Source organism: Euleptes europaea, chromosome 9 (genome assembly GCF_029931775.1).
Source record: "Euleptes europaea isolate rEulEur1 chromosome 9, rEulEur1.hap1, whole genome shotgun sequence".
Taxonomy (NCBI): Eukaryota; Metazoa; Chordata; class Lepidosauria; order Squamata; family Sphaerodactylidae; genus Euleptes; species Euleptes europaea.
This window is the reverse complement of record NC_079320.1, coordinates 28523152-28539670: the sequence shown is the minus strand read 5'-3', so window position 1 is coordinate 28539670 and position 16519 is coordinate 28523152. Positions and strand designations below refer to the sequence as shown.

The following is a 16519-nucleotide window of genomic DNA, read 5'->3' as shown; positions in this document are numbered from 1 at the left end:
GACATGATCCATCTAAATCAAGAACTGCACAGATGGGCTGCACCAAAAAAGGTGAAAACAAGACAAAACAAAGGTGTACAGTGAATCTTGAATATGTAAACACTATTTATTTGATGATCCCAATAAATGATGTTTACATATTCAAGATTCTCTGTGCACCTTTGTTTTGTCTTTTTTCCCCACCATCTAAATCAAACCCTTTCAAATCCCACTAACCACAATGGGGAGAGTTAAGTGTTGGAATCTTTCTCATTGAAATCAATCAGTGGGATTTGGCAGTGTTTACTTTGTCTGGGTTCTGTTTTGTGATACAGCTTAGTAAAATAATAGTTTAAGAATATGAAGGAAATAGTAAAATAGTAGCTTTAATGTTTTTTGAAAAAGGAAACTGAGCGTCCTGGATAATTTGAGCCTTAACACACAAGTTTCATGGAGAGCTGGCTCATGGTCAATAAATAGGCAGATCGTTGGGAGATTGCACAAGATAATAAAGTTGGAGTTTTCAGTATCTTTTCTGAACATGAAAATAGCGTGTTAGAGTGTGAAACAAGATATTTTGTATTGCAAAGGACTATTTTTCAGATTAATGGAGCTTGCTGTATGTTTATTCAATAACACCCTTTTATGTTGTTATAGCAAGAATCTGATAATGTGAGGCAATTGAACTCACCACTACATGCCAGTGAGAACTTTTATTAGTCAAGAGAAGATAAGATTATGTTTTGTGGGTACGTCAGATTTCAAGGTGAAATGTGAGTGCATAGAAGTAATCTGGCTTGTTTTTCCCTATCTTTATTTTAGGCAAGATAATATTTTTACTGCAGAATTGCCTCAGCTAGCATTTTCCAAGGATCTGATTTGTGGCGCATGCCATAGAACCAATTGTCTTCATTTACGATAATGATATCAACACATTCTAGATATGAGTGTGTGGTGTTTATCCTAAATCTAAACATGGTGAGCACACAAAAGAACCCCGCAGGGACAGCACACAGGGCTGCCCATTTCTCTTCTGTCAGTCTGGAGGTGTTCTCTTTGTGGCCTGGGGTCTTCTCAATAACTTATACACAGTTTTTCCCTGATCCACAAGGCAAAATGAGGCATTCTTTGCATCTCTTTCTGGATTAAAACCTGTCATATTAACTGGAACCGCTAGGTGACTCCAGTTAACTTGTACCACTAGTTTCAATGGGACTTGCTTCCAGGTAGCCAGCTTGATATAGCAGATTAAATAAAAATCTTTGCAGCATCTGGTTGAATCAGTAGCCTAACACACTTTGCATATTTATGTATGTCTATTTATTTAAAAATGTGTACCTCACCTCTTCTGAAAGTTCAAAACAGCCTAAATAATAGCAAACTTTAAAAAGCAGTATTGTCCATTAAAAAAAATTAAAGTCCATCAACACTGGTAACCACTCACTTTTCTGAAATGCTTTTTATTATTGTTTATTATTATTACTATTATTAAGCCTCAGTCTGCTGAGTACTGGCTGTCCCCTAAAAGCACATTTACATTGTTTCTGGTTTCAAACAGTGCATTCCTGAAGGGGAGCACTTACGCCAGCCCCCCTGGACTGCGGCGCGGCCTCCCACCAGCCTTCTCCCAGCGCAAGTCCCCAGGCGTTCCCAGGGCGTTGTGGGGGTCGGAGCTGCTGTTAGGCAGCTTCCTAACCGCTTTCAGCCTGGGAACGCCCCCTAACGCAACCGCATTGCCGCACCACCTATTTGGTGGTGTAGCACCGATGTTTGCTATGGGGCTCCCCCACCCCCATTTCCAGTTTTTTAAAAAAATAAAAACCCTTTTCCCCCCCGCAGCTGCCGTGAAACCTCAGTGGAGGTGCCACGACAGCACCGCAGCCACGCCATCCCCAGCCGCTGCTGCTTTCAGGAATGGGCTGCCTGATTAATCTAGACCAGACGAGGAGCCAAATTATGCACCAGATCTCGGCCTCTGTGCAGGATACCAATTCAAATGTGTCGGAATGTACATTATCTTTCAATAGGCCATAAAATGACCAGATTTGCAGCCCCAAGCCACATAATGTGGTGCATCTTTTCTGAAGTTTATAGGATTTTTTCCCAGTGGTTTATGAACTGTATTTATCAGCATAGCAGGTATCCTATAAATGCAATCTGTCACTTATGTTCAGAATCGTTTTAACTGATTTGCATTAAACTAACTTAAGTTGCACTGATGTATTTTGGGGGAAGGGAGGATAATGATTATGTAAGACTACATTACAGGATTCAAACATGAGCATGCTCCTGCACTGGCATCTGAACAGAGCCCATTGTGATTAAACTTTTCCCTTCATCTTTTTGGTGAGCTTTTTTTCCACAAGAGTTCTTGTTGATATATTCAGAGATGTCTGTTTGTGTGTGATTAAATTCCTTATTTTGTTTTCTTTTTGTTTTGGCCTTCTTTCTGTTCTTTCCTCACATCTGCATGCCCACATACAGCTCTCAGAAAGGAGGGTGTCATGGAGATGTCCTCATGTTCTACTCACCATTCCTCTTCTCCCATTGCTTCTTCATCTTACCGGTTACCATCCTTCTTGTATCCCAGTGGCCACGACTGCTGCCAGTACCTTCTGAGGATTCTGATCACATTCTACCTCCTCGTCTTTGTTTGTTCATATGTTGTGTTTCTTTCCATGAACTCGGCGGCAAAGTCCAAGAAAATTTCACATTCACAGAATCATTTGCATGAATCTGAGTCCTTCCCGTTCACTCCTTCCACTGTTTTGTGTAAGTTGAGAGATGGACAACTCACTTGCTTGACCTTACCCCATTTCCACATATAGTGGAATAGACAATCCATGGCTTGGATCCCACCTAAAATTTCCATGAAGCATGGTCTCTCTGTTTCCCCCATCCTGCTGAAGCCCAAAATGTCTCTTGAAATGCTGCTCCTGGGGGGATGAGCTTGGGGGGGGGGTCGTTTAGGGGAGATCAGCCACAGGAGGCAGGAACATATGGAAATTTCCTCCCTTCGGTCTGCAGATTTTATATTCAGGATCCAAACCCATATTTAGAGCTGTCCTAAAAATACAGCTTATTAGAATCTGGTAGCATGTTAATTCTCTTCCTATTGTTTCCATGAATGATTAAAAAATTGATTGATGTGCTGTGGTATGCATAGGTGAGGAGAGAGCTTGCCTAGGATGTAACTCGGCCAGCAAAGTTGGAGAAATTCTAATTTCATCATGTTAATGGAAAAGCAGGAAAGGAAAAAAACCTTGTGAGCAGTGTTCTGTAGAAAAATCAGTAGCGCTTTAGGAATGTTTGCATTGATGTTGCTGGTTCTATGGTCTGATTTTCCTTCTGTGGTTTGGAGGCTTTCTCTATAAAATTGTACTGAGCAGAAACACAGTCCTTGAGAAAGTTCTCCTGGGCAAGCCTCAATGAAATGAATGAGAGTACAATCTTCCTCTTAAACATCTCCGTTTGTTCATTTCTAAGGAGCTTGGGAGAATATCATAATTGACTGTGCATAAGTTAATGTATTAACTGTGCATAAGTTAATGTATCTTATTCAGCCTGCTACCCACTAAACAGGGATCAACACTTTCCACCTCTTGCGAGATAGACTTTCTCTTGAAATGTTCCAGTAAAAATATGAAAATAATATATGAATAAAAATACTATTTATTTCACATAAAGTATTTGCATGTAAATGGTTACAGAAATAAAAACTGTATTAGTTAGTTCAACAGGAACAAAATACTATCTTATGTATTCAAGCAATATTAGCAATATCAACAATCTCTATGACTCTATATAAGAGTTTCCCAAGTATATATTTCATTCAGGAAATAATAAAGTTTACAGAAATCTTGTAAAATAATGGTTAGTGCATTGAATAAGTATCCTAATTCAAATTATTTAAATATAAGACATACTGTATTTTTCGCTCCATTAGACACACCTGACCATAAGATGCCTCCCCCCCCAGCTGGCCATCGGGGCGGGGAAACCCGGCTTGCGCTGGAACGACGCGAGCTGGCTCTGTGCGCCCTGCCTGCAACCCAGCTGGGCGGGCAGGGTGCACAGAACCGGCTGGGCTCGCTGGAACAACGCGAGCTGGCTCTGTGCACCCCGATGGCAAGCTGTGAGGCGGGCGGGGCACACAGAGCCGGCTGGCCGCGCTGGAACGACGCAAGCCGGCTTTCCCCGCCCGCCTCCCAGCGCGCCCAGCCGGCTCTGTGCGCACATTCACTCCATAAGACGCACAGACATTTCCCCTCACTTTTGAGGAGGGAAAAAAGTGTGTCTTATGGAGCCAAAAATACGGTACTTTACCCAGTCATGTCATTGCAGAGTTTCTGTAAGGATTCTATAAGTTCACTTAGAATAGTTAGATTTCCTTCAGGTATTCTCTAAGTATTATTCTGTTATTTCAATGCCTTTAGTAGTTGTAAAGGTAGGAGAGATCTCTTTGGTTCCATAGTTTCATGTTAGAGCTGATACTATAGCTCTTCTAGCAGTCTGTTTGTGACTGAAGGCATGAGACCATAAAGTCTCTATATGTTTGAGATTTATGGGTCTGAAGCCCATGTTCAAATTAGAAAAGGCTATGTGAAAGCCATCTTTGAGTATGCTTTGCTGTAAGCATTGCTGTATAGCTAAGAGCCACCTTGATGGTTTGGCTATACTCAGTATATAATCAGTATTTGAAGCTATGTGTAAAGCTTAACATTATGTGTAGAGTATAAACTCTATTCTACAATCTCTCTGGCAGTGCCAATCGTAGAGAGTACTGAGTATAGTTCAGTTTAAGAGCTTAAGGCTCCATGGATCTCCATCCATGTATTCCAATTATATGTATTCCAATTGGAATAATTCTCTGTGTTAGCCATTGTTGGCTGTGATGCATGTTTATGTATGCATGTGTATGTCAGACAGTTCTGTGTGAGACCTCAGTCTTAGAACTGACTGCAGAGTATATTCAGTGCTTCCTCCTTGTGTAAAGAAATCCCTGGAATATGCTCTGGTAGTGGGCTTCTTTGAGAAGCTGCATTTACATCTTGTCTGTCAGAATTAGGAAGTCTGTATAAAGCATAGACCTTATGAGAAGTCATTAGTCTTGTTAGAACAAATGAGCTCTCAATGTCACCATATTCAAATATGGTAAGATCCATACCCTTATAATCCTTAGAGTATAAGGGCCTTCATCACATATTCAGGATGAAGCATTGTATAGACAGTTATTCCAGACAATCAGTCTTCAGAGAGACAGACTGTGTGGCATAATACCTCTCTCTGTGAGAGTTCTCCAGAAATAGAGACAAGTATAAATGATTGTTCCTAATTCATGCAAGAATCAGGTTCCTAATTCACGCAAGAATTCGGCTGCCAAGATTTTACATCTTTGGTAGATGGAGGAAGTCCATAGGTCAGTAGGTTTAGACCATCAGGAACCTCTCTAACCTGCAGTCAGAGAAAGGTCTCTATTTATATCTTTTCAGAGCCTTTATCTTGAAGATGTGCTGGAATAGGTCCAGTCAACTTTGGTTCTAGAATCCCTTAGCTAAAGCATTCTATAAATAAACAGTAACTTAGCCAGTAGTTCATCAATAGGCCTTATAAGCAGTACTATGCACTTGACTGCCATCTGCAGTAGTTAGTAGATTTGACAGTGTCTATCATTCCTTGTCAAGAAGTATGTTTTGCTTAATCAGATAAGCACACCTGCAGCTGTGACCTTTATCTGTGACAGCTGTAGTAAATGACTATAGCAGCAGAATCTGAGTTTGCTTCTACAGCATAGCAAGTAAGCCTTGAGCTTATCCAGTCAAAGGTGTTCCAGTCTATGAAGTGACATAACATCTTTTTAACACGTTTTAACACATTTCTATCCTTATGAAGCCTAATGGGACATGTTTTCATATCAAAATCCTGTTCACATATGGTAGCCTGTGACATGACCTATGTAAGAACATGAATGCATGGCTCCCATTCATTTTGACGGAGCTTGCACTGGAGAACTTATGATCTTTATAGATTTTACTTAAAACCCTCCCCCACTTTTTTATTGGACAAGTAGCCCAAGCTACTTTGGCAGAACATTTCCATTTCTTCCAGTAGGGAAATTCAGAGAATTTGCTGATGGAGGGTACCCTGCACCAAAATATTAATTCTTTTGTGCTTCTACACAAATTTCCAGTTTTTCCTAAGATTCCACAGTTCCTCTTCCCAGTCACAGGTTTTAGTGACTGAAGTTTTGAGGATAACTCCCCTCCCTATTTAAAGGTGGGAATTGTGTTAGAAAAGTACCACAATTTTGTGACAGAGAGTCATTCGTACATAGAACACTATTTTAAAAAATTATCCAAGGGGCAAAGTATCTAAAGGCTCTCTTTTATTACTGAAGACAAAATCAGTTTTATATTACAATAAGTTTTCTCATTCCACTGGCAATAATATTACATAGGATAGCTATGGATACTTCAGATGCCCACTTACAGTAAATCACTGGATTGAGGACCTTATAACTTTATCAATATAAAGTGTGACACTAGCTTATATTAAAAGAAGAGAAAATATTCTCCGGTGTAGCGTTAAGAGATTCTATGTAAGCTCTGTGAAGGCCATGCAATGCAGACAGAGCTTGAACCTTGCCTGTTGTTTCTCTTCCGGTTTTGTTAGCTTCGGGCCTATAAATCTTGCCATTTTTTAAAGTAAAGTTCACCATTTGTGGTGTAAAGAAAATGCTGAAATTGTAGTCGTGTGTGTGTGTGTGTGTAAACTGCTGTCAAGTCGCAGCTGACTTATGGCGACCCCTTACGGGGTTTTCAAGGCAAGAGACTAACAGAGGTGGTTTGCCAGTGCCTTCCTCTGCATAGCAACCCTGGTATTCCTTGGTGCCCTCCCGTCCAAATACTAACCAGGGCTGACCCTGCTTAGCTTCCAAGATCTGACAAGATCAGGCTAGCCTGGGCCTTCAAGGTCAGGGCTGTAGTCATGTTAGCTTGTTGCAAAAAAGAAAAGACTTGAAGTGGCAGCCTTCAGCATATTTGTTTGGGAGCAAGTACTGTGTGTAGGATCAGGCCTCACGATACAGTGTTAAAGCATGGCCTGAGCAAGAGCTAACTTCATCACATGCGTGGACAGCAGGCAAAAGTACTGCAGGCCTCCGTTTCCTATTCAGTAAAGAACCATGCTAATTACTAGGTAAACAGTAATGACTGGAAACGACCTTTGGATCCTTCAGAGGCCCGTAACAGCTGGCATATGTGCAAATGTGTTTTTGAGATTTATGTTTTTTCTGTCTGCTTTAAATGTGCTCTCTGGCTTAGAAGCACTGAACAGCAAGGACACAAGCTTCCCTCCCTTCTGCCGACCAAGTATAAAATTACTGACATCAGGGCCTGGAAGAATAATGCTGTAAATCAGCCATCTGCTGTATGCAAAACAGTTTTATAATCTTATTTCTGCTATAACTGATCTGATTGGTCTCACATGAGAGACAAACATGAGTTCACTTATCTGTATTTGTGGCAAAGATGCTTGAAAGCATGACTATGAATGGTAGTCATATCAGTACCCGTGAGTCAATATTTTTTTTCAAATATTTAAGGAAGGCAGCATCAATTAAGGGGAGAAAATTCAGACCGTCTCAGCTATTGTCAAAATGATGTATGTGCTTAACCACCTTATGTGGCTGAAACAAGGCAAGGCCCTTGCCCCATTTAATAATTGTATGACCAAGACATTTTGGAAGTATAACCTGTAATATTAAGCCTGAACTGACATTTTAGAAGCTAAAATGAATAAACTGAGGCTGTCATACCTTGGACATATTATGAGAAGACAAGAGTCACTGGAAAAGACAATCAAAAGAGGAAGACCCAACAAGAGATAGATTGACTCTATAAGGGAAGCCATGGCCCTCAATTTGCAAGATCTGAGCAAGGCTGTTAAAGGCCTCTTTGGAGGACATTAATTCATAGGGTCGCCATGAGTCGGAAACGACTTGATGGCCCTTAACACACACACAACCTGTAATATCATGTTACCATGTATAGTGTGAAATTTAAATGAGATATGGGTGTGATCAAGCAAAAGGTAACTCCTGTGTCTGAAAATGTGATATGTCGCAATGTCTGTTGCAAACTTAAAAAATCTGAAGGAAGGCTAGAAAATCTTAAGCACCACAGAAGATAATTCTGATGCCTAGTCAACAGTATGGGTGAGGGAGCCATTTCTGCTGTCTTGAATGTACTTGGGTTGTTAAATAGAAAGTGTCTCATTTCTGTATGGAGGAGAAGGGGAAAATAACACCATTGTTTTTTTATTGTGAGTGGTGCCTTTTCAGTTATAGATGGTGCCAAGTGTTTCCAAAAACTGCAGTAAAAAGGATGACGAGGTGGGTTAGTTCTCTCTCCAGAACCAAGATTTGGCCACGGAGGGAGAATGAAACCTCCCAGGAAAACAGGTCTGTGTCTTGTTTATCTGAGACATGGTTGGAGTGTGACTGGTTTGTCAGAGGGGACAGCCAGCTTTAAATCTCTTAGTTCACTGTTGTCAAATCACTTCCTTGATTGGTTCTTGTAGGTTATCCGGGCTGTGTGATCGTGGTCTTGGTATTTTCTTTCCTGACGTTTCGCCAGCAGCTGTGACAGGCATCTTCAGAGGAGTAACACTGAAGGACAGTGTCTCTCAGTGTCAAGTGTGTAGGAAGAGTAATATATAGTCAGAAAGGGGGGGGGGTTGAGCTGAATCATTGTCCTGCAAAAAGTATCAAAGGTATTAGCACATTACCTTTGATTAGCACATTACCTTTGATACTTTTTGCAGGACAATGATTCAGCTCAAACCCAACCCCTTTCTGACTATATATTACTCTTCCTCCACACTTGACACTGACAGACACTGTCCTTCAGTGTTACTCCTCTGAAGATGCCTGCCACAGCTGCTGGCGAAACGTCAGGAAAGAAAATAACAAGACCACGGTCACACAGCCCGGATAACCTACAAGAACCGATGAACTCTGACCATGAAAGCCTTCGACAACACTTCCTTGATATTTGCACAAATTTCCACAAAAGGAAAAAAAGTATAAAATTTAAAGGAAACATGCACAAGACCAGGGGTCCTCAACATGGTACCAGTGGGCACCGTGGTGCCTGCCCACACCTTTCCTGGTGCCCTCCAGGTGCATTCAGAAAACAGGTCAGACCAGGTGGGGTTTTGCTCAGCAAGGCTTCTGATTGGATATTTGATTAGCTGTGCCTATTTTTAAAAATGTAGCTTTGGGAGCAGCTGCCACCACAACACAAGGATCTTCGCTGTGTGACTGAAGGTAAGCCATGGCAGCCATTTTGTGACTGGTTCTGCCTCCTGCAGCAGGCAGCCGCCATTTTGTGGCTGTGCCCACTATCCTGTGTCAGAATTGCAAAGGTGCCCGCAGGGTCAAAAAGGTTGGGGGGCCCTGCACAAGGCTCTTGGGAGAGGCTATATGTAGACAGGACCACACGACAGATCCAATCCCTGAAACTGAACCAGAGCACAATCTGTACTGAGAGTCACTTAAAAATATGTTTCAGTCTCTGCAGCTACTGAAATTAAGGCCATTACAAAGTGCCTTTGAAATCTTTAGCCCAGTGCAGCAAGTGGACATAAAATGGTCTCCATGACTCCAGAACAGGGCATGTTCTCAGAGAACACTACTGATGTTGACTGAGGATAATCGTCCCCCTTCCCCAATATTGCCAGCTCCAGTTCTATCAATCCGGAATAGTGGCCAGAACTGAGCTCAGGTTTCTGGGATCCAATTACCTAAGAAACATTAAGCAGATTGGTGGGATAAAGGAACCCAATCCATGTATTTTGAGGCCACCCAGTTTACAGGTGATTCTGTAAATTCTGATGGCATGGCGACCTGCGCGAGCTTGGTGCATTTTCTCAGTGCATCTGACCAACCAGCCACGTGCTGCTTCTGCTGCTTGGTAGCCTCACCCCATTTTGCTACAGATGGGGAGAATAATTGTAAGTTCATACATCACAATCTCACAAGAATTAGAAGTGGAAACTCCATGGGTTGGATCCAGCTAGCTCTTCCATGGTCCCGTGGACCACTCAGAATGGTTGTGCTGACCATCATGGGACCTGGGGACAAAAGCCACATGGATCAGGGGCTCGATTAAGGAGAACTAGGGAAGACCGAGTGAAAAAGTGACTGGATCCAACCTCATGCTTTTATGGTTTTCTTTTTTCCCTCGGTACATTTCCCACTGTCCCCATTTTGGAATGGTTGAGAACAAAAACTGCCAGATTTGAAAATGAGGGACGCTCCCATGCAAAGGTCTATAAAATTGTGCATGGTTTGGAGAGTGTGGACAGGGAGAAGCTTTTCTCCCTCTCTCATAATACTAGAATGCAGGGTCATCTGCTGAAGCTGGAAGGTGAGAGATTCAAAACAGATAAAAGGAAGTATTTTTTTCACACAGCGCCTAGTTAAATCGTGGAACTCCCTGCCCCAGGATGTGGTGATGGCTGCCAACTTGGAAGGCTTTAAGAGGGGAGTGGGCATGTTCATGGAGGAGAGGGCTATTCATGGCTACTAGTAAAAATGGATACTAGTCATGATGCATACCTGTTCTCTCCAGGATCAGAGGAGCAGTCCTGTTATATTAGGTGCATTGGAACACATGCAGGACAATGCTGCTGCAGTCATCTTGTTTGTGGGCTTCCTGAAGGCACCTGGTTGGCCACTAAGTGAACAGACTGCTGGACTTGATGGACCTTGGCCTGATGCAGCATGGCCTTTCTTATGTTCTTATGTCCTAGATAGGCCCTTATTTCAGGGCATTTCAGCTCTCCTGAACAAGGGCGTAGTCTTACTTGTTACAGCTGCCATACGGAGAGCTCTTTAAATCACATTGGCACATTAGTGGGCAGTGGCTGAACATGTGGATTTAAGTGGGTTTACTTTGCTGTCATAAACCTCTGTTTGTGAGTGCTGGTGGCATGATCAGAATCAGTCAGTCTGCACAGTAAGCCTCTGAACCCAGATAATTTGTCATGTAGACTGCCACACAGCTCTTTAAAATGCTTGTTTGGTGCGGCCTTCAGTGGTGCCCTATTAGGGAAAAGACATTGCTGCCCTGCAATCATACCATAGACTGAGTCTTGGCAATTTTTAAAAGCGCCACACATTTGATGTCTAATACAGAAATTAGCTGTCTGTGTGTGTGTGTGGGGGGGGAAATGTTAATGGTGATTAATTAATTATTGCTGTGGGATGTGGCAAGGTGCCTAGCGTTTCAGTATGGGCAAACAGTAACAGTTGGGAGTACTTGGCAAGAAGACAGTTCATTTGCTGATATGACTGTGTTTCGTTTTTCTGTCTGTTAGGGACGGAAGTGTTTAATTCTTCCCAGGCACGCAATGAGTCTGGGAGGATCTTTTCTTCTTCTTAAGGCACTGAAGAGAGAATCAGCTGCCTTACAGACCTCTGCCAGATCATTAGCGGGTGAATCAGAGAGAATCGCTTGGAGCGTCAGGCACAGAAAAGCCGTATCATTCTACAGATGACAGGTTAACTGTTCAGGAGAGGCATAAAGCCGTTCAACGCAACTTACAGAATTGTCTCTGGCTTCTTTCCTGTGTAGTTTCACTATACGAAATACACGTATCCAACTCTGAAGGAGTTTAATCAATTTCACTTGAAGTTGTGCGTAAAGCTTGCTCAAGTGGTCACCAGATCCTCATTTTGGTCCTGCTGCCAGAAGACAGAGCCATAACGCACCCTGGAGGGGATGGTGCAGTGGTTTGTGTGCTTCTATAGAGGCTGCACATCAGTATGCTAGAGCTGTGGGTGGCATAAAATTGTATGAAATGCCTCCTATATCCACAGCTTCTCACCTCTTCAGGAGCCTGGATTCAAATACAACTCTGCCCTAACCTCGTGCAGTTATAAACAGGAATAGATTGAAAGAAATTATTCATTTTAAATTCCTGATCCAAAGGCTAAGGAAGTAAGAGCTTTCCTTTGCAGTCCTCGCATGGCTGCTCAGATCTAATTCGTAAATGGTACCACTGATTTCGCTAGTCTTGTTGCAAATCCAAAGGCAGTTCCTTCGCATCATGTGGCTACGTACAGGTCATTAGCAGGGATTCCCAGTGCAACGTCTACTTAATTCAAAGAGGGATATCAAAGAAATAGGGTTTTTTTCCAATTAAAGAACTGCGGGAGATCACGTCTTTGACAGTGTGATCCCACCTGGTGACACATTTATGAAAATAACAACTAACAAATGTATTGTTCTTCCCCCCCATAAGTTTTGTTCTTTCCCCCCATAAGACATAGTATATAGAACAGTGGTTAAGTATGGAAAGCAATAATTAACATAGAACAGTTCAAGCCTGCTGTGCTCAAACAAACCTCAGTCTTTTTGACCTTTATCTAGCCAGTCCCTTAAAGATGAATAGACTTGCAGCTCTGCTCTGCCTTGGTGTGTTTTCTGTTCTTTCTTTTCAGGAGTTTCTTGTAGCCCTAGAATATTAACGTGTAGTTTTATTTTTTAAAAGTTGGAGTCCTCCTGAGGTAAGCTACCTGCAGCCTCATTTCATTTGTTGGATTTCAGGCGCTCCAATCACTCTGGAAAGATGCATATAACATCCATTGCAAACATTCACAACAACCATCAAAATTCAAACAAATTGCCATTTAGTATAAACACAATCCCCCTTCCAGTAATCAGTGTAAGATATTCTCATACCTAGAATATTAATGTGTAGTTTTATTTTTATTTTTTTAATTATTTATTTTTAAAAGCTGGAATCGTCCTGAGGTAAGCTACCTGCAGTTTCAAGTCCTCCAATCACTCTGGGAAGATTGCATCTTTTTTCCTTCCATGGCATACTACAACTCTTTACCCCACCACCCGACTCAGGGTCACAACAGCTCTAGTTCATAGGAACAAGATTGCATTCATTCCATATTCATAAGAGACAGACTCATGGACACAGTGAAGCCAGAGTGGACTTCCCCATTAAGTCATTTAGCTCCTTGCCTTCATTAATCTGAGATTAGGCATTGGTCCTAAGGGTAATGGCCAAGGAATATGAAACTCTGAGCTTGGTCCAAGAGGCCCTTGGATGACAGCGTGAACAAACTATGCTGGATTCCCAATGACACAGTCTCACCAATAACTTGGGGGATTTGTCTGCACTTCTAAAGCTGAGATAGCTATAAGTCACTCACATTAAAATTGGTGAGCTTTAAGCATGCACAGCTATCTTCGAGGTTGCTGGGAGGTTTTAAAGAAAAGCAAAAGAAATTAAAAATAACTGTATATACGTGTAAAGGATCATAAGAAGAAAAATGCCGAATGCAACATTGCCAATAGAGGTTTGGCATCAGAGTGGAAACGAAACAGGGTGGAGCTGAACAAAGGGATGCTTGGCACAAAAAGCTATTACAGTCAGTACTAACAAAAAATTGGGGATTAATTGGAGGGTGCTGTGTTCATGTTAGGGCTTTGATGTTGCCAGTCTTGAACAAACAATAACAACTACGTAAGTCTGTAAGATTTCTCATGTACTTGTGCATTGTTGGGACCATATAGGCTCTGGCTGGATATACTTTGTGTTCTAGTAAACAGGTCAGCCTATATAGGTTTTATCAAACATTTGTGCGGCTGAAGCTTCAGACATATGAGACTGATTCAGTTAATTGTCCAACTCAATTAAGCTGAGACACACCATTCGTAGTGTTCCTTTTGAAAAGATGGCTCCCATTTCTGGCTTTCCTGAATGTCTGTGTTGTGGCGCAGAGTACTGCAACATGTGTGTGGGGACAGTGAAACTAAGAAAATATTGTGAGTGTTGTCAAATCGTGAGAAGAGACACAGTGTGGTGGGTGGTTAGTTGTGTATACATTAGGTTTTTATTTTACAGAACATCTGGTGAGCAAAACAAACCTATATTATTGCTTTTAAATAACAGAAAGTTGTATGTAAAGTACTTCAAACAAAGCAAACTAAAATGGTTCTTAATATGTATAATGCCATGAGAATTAATTGTGATTTACAAATGAGGAACTAAGGCAGACTAACGTCATCTGTTCAGTGCCTTGATGGCCAACCTTTTTGCAAGTGTAGCAGATGCTGAGTGCAGACTCTGAGGCAAGAATAATCTAATTCACACTATAACACATACATATGATGCACCTCTTTCCCACCTCCATGGTTTGCATGGTTTGGCTTCTTGTCTCATGAGGTGAAGAGGAAGAGGAGAAGCTTGCAGGCTTGGTTCTACAACATCAGCCATCCTTGTAGACTCTTTCCATCCACATGTGCCAAAAATAGAGCCTTTGAGGCCTGTGTCATAAATTAGTTACCCATGAGCCAAAACTACCTAAGAGTCTGCAACTGAACAGGCATTTTAATTCAACTCACCCGTATCCAAATATTTGTCAGGTGTATCCATTCATAGGAGCCCTGTGGCACAGAGTGGTAAGCTGCAGTACTGCAGTCCAAGCTCTGCTCACGACCTGAGTTCGATCCCAACGGAAGTTGGTTTCAGGTAGCCGGCTCAAGGTTGACTCAGCCTTCCATCCTTCTAAGGTCGGTAAAATGAGTACCCAGCTTGCTGGGGGTAAAGGGAAGATGACTGGGGAAGGCACTGGCAAACCACCCCGTAAACAAAGTCTGCCCAGTAAACATCGGGATGTGACATCACCCCATGGGTCAGGAATGACCCAGTGCTTGCACAGGGGACCTTTACCTTTTATCCATTCATAATGTAATTTGTAGGAATGGGCAACTATTAGGGTTGCTAGGTCCCTCTTTGCCACTGGCAGGAGATTTTTTTGGGCAGAGCCTGAGGAGGATGGGGTTTGGGGAGGGGAGGGACTTCAATGCCATAGAGTCCAATTGCCAAAGTGGTCATTTTCTCCAGGTGAACTGATCTCTATCAGCTGGAGATCAGTTGCAATAGAAGGAGATCTCCAGCCACCACCTGGAGGTTGGCAATCCTAGCATCTATTTATGGTACTATTTCAGATTGTCAAAAATGAAGGGCAACTCATTTGCCCAATTTTAGAATGTAAGAATTGCTCCGGTATGAGTATTACTTTTTGGTGGGGGGAGGTCCACTGTGTTTCCTTAACTGTGTAGTTAGTGTTTTGTGTCATGTGATATATATTTTAGGAGTGTCGATGATGCACATTCACTCTTTGCTTTTTCTGAAACATCCTATTACTTTTTCATAGATTTCTGACATCCCATCACCAAGAGCTCTAAGTACTGTCCCAAAGCAGATGCCCCTTATTTTTTGAGAGCAACTTTTGTTTTGGTTCTCTGCAGTCAAGTTGCAGAGTCACAAACATCTGTGTGGTTTTTTTTAAAAATAACAGATTCCTTTTAGCTCCGTGGTCTGATTTTTTAAATCTTCTAAGTCCTGACATTCCTACTAGAGTTCACCAACTTAAACCCAAGGATCCCGCATAGATGTACCATTATTTTAAATTCCCTGTGTTATCTACAACCGATCCGCTGGCATCCCATTATCCCTAAGTGTCCTCACATATGAAATATATCAAACTGTTTGCTAGTTGCAAGCCCTACATTCCTGTGCAGATAGGCCACAGTTTTTCTCAGTGCCTCCGCTTCCACACACAAGCTTATCAGGTTATGTAATTTAGCATCATGCCATGAAAGAAATGCTTCAGCTGCCCAAGACCACACATAAGCCTCTAGTAAAGGAACAGAACATTTTTCTCCAGGCCTCCTGCCAACCCTACTAGGGAGAGAGCTCCCCAAATGCCATTTCCCCTTAAGAACTACCAAAGGCATTGAGTAGCCTGTATTTGTGACATCCGCAGTCTTCACCCCAGTACCCACCCTCATCTTTGCATGCTTAGCAACCAGTAGATTTCACAGTAAGGAAGCGGACCAATACTGCTTGACACTTAATACTGCTTAAGGATGAAAAGGAAAAGACGAAGAAAGAATGTGGACATAAGGGACATCCAAAACTGCTACTGCCAGCAGTGCAGGATTTGGGAAGCAGGGCCAGAGATGAATACCCCAGGAGATGCAGAAAAGAGACCTGGGACCAAGTGTGACAAGGACCAATTCAGCTCATGCCATCTTTATGATAAAGTTTCCGTCGTATGCCCTCAATTTTGTGAGGCTATTGATAGTTTATATATCCAAGTGAATTACATTTCTGCAGTTCAGGGAAATGCTCATTTCTTGTCATTGAAGTTAAGTGGAAGATGAAGATGGGTAGTATGTGGAGCTCTTTTGGAGTTCAGGTTCAAGTGGTCTCTTCTGCTGGATCCATGTGGCTCACAAAAGGTTTGTTCATATAATGCCAACTCACTGCTTTTACAAATCTCTCTAAAGGTTTACAGATTGAAAGGGCTCTCTGCAAATAGAAAATGGATCTCAAACATAATGCTGTATATCTCCCTCTGCAAACAGACAAATGCGCCAAGGCCAGTCAGTTATAATGCAAGTGAAGTAACACTCTGGCTGCAGAAATGGGGAAACGGCATTTATGA

General features: G+C 42.1%; 1 protein-coding gene across 15 annotated transcripts in view; it reads left to right on the top strand.

Moving 5' to 3' along the window:
* CAMK2D (calcium/calmodulin dependent protein kinase II delta) overlaps positions 1 to 16519 on the top strand; it is a 164540-nt gene that overhangs the window by 139646 nt on the left and 8375 nt on the right. The window lies entirely within an intron of this gene.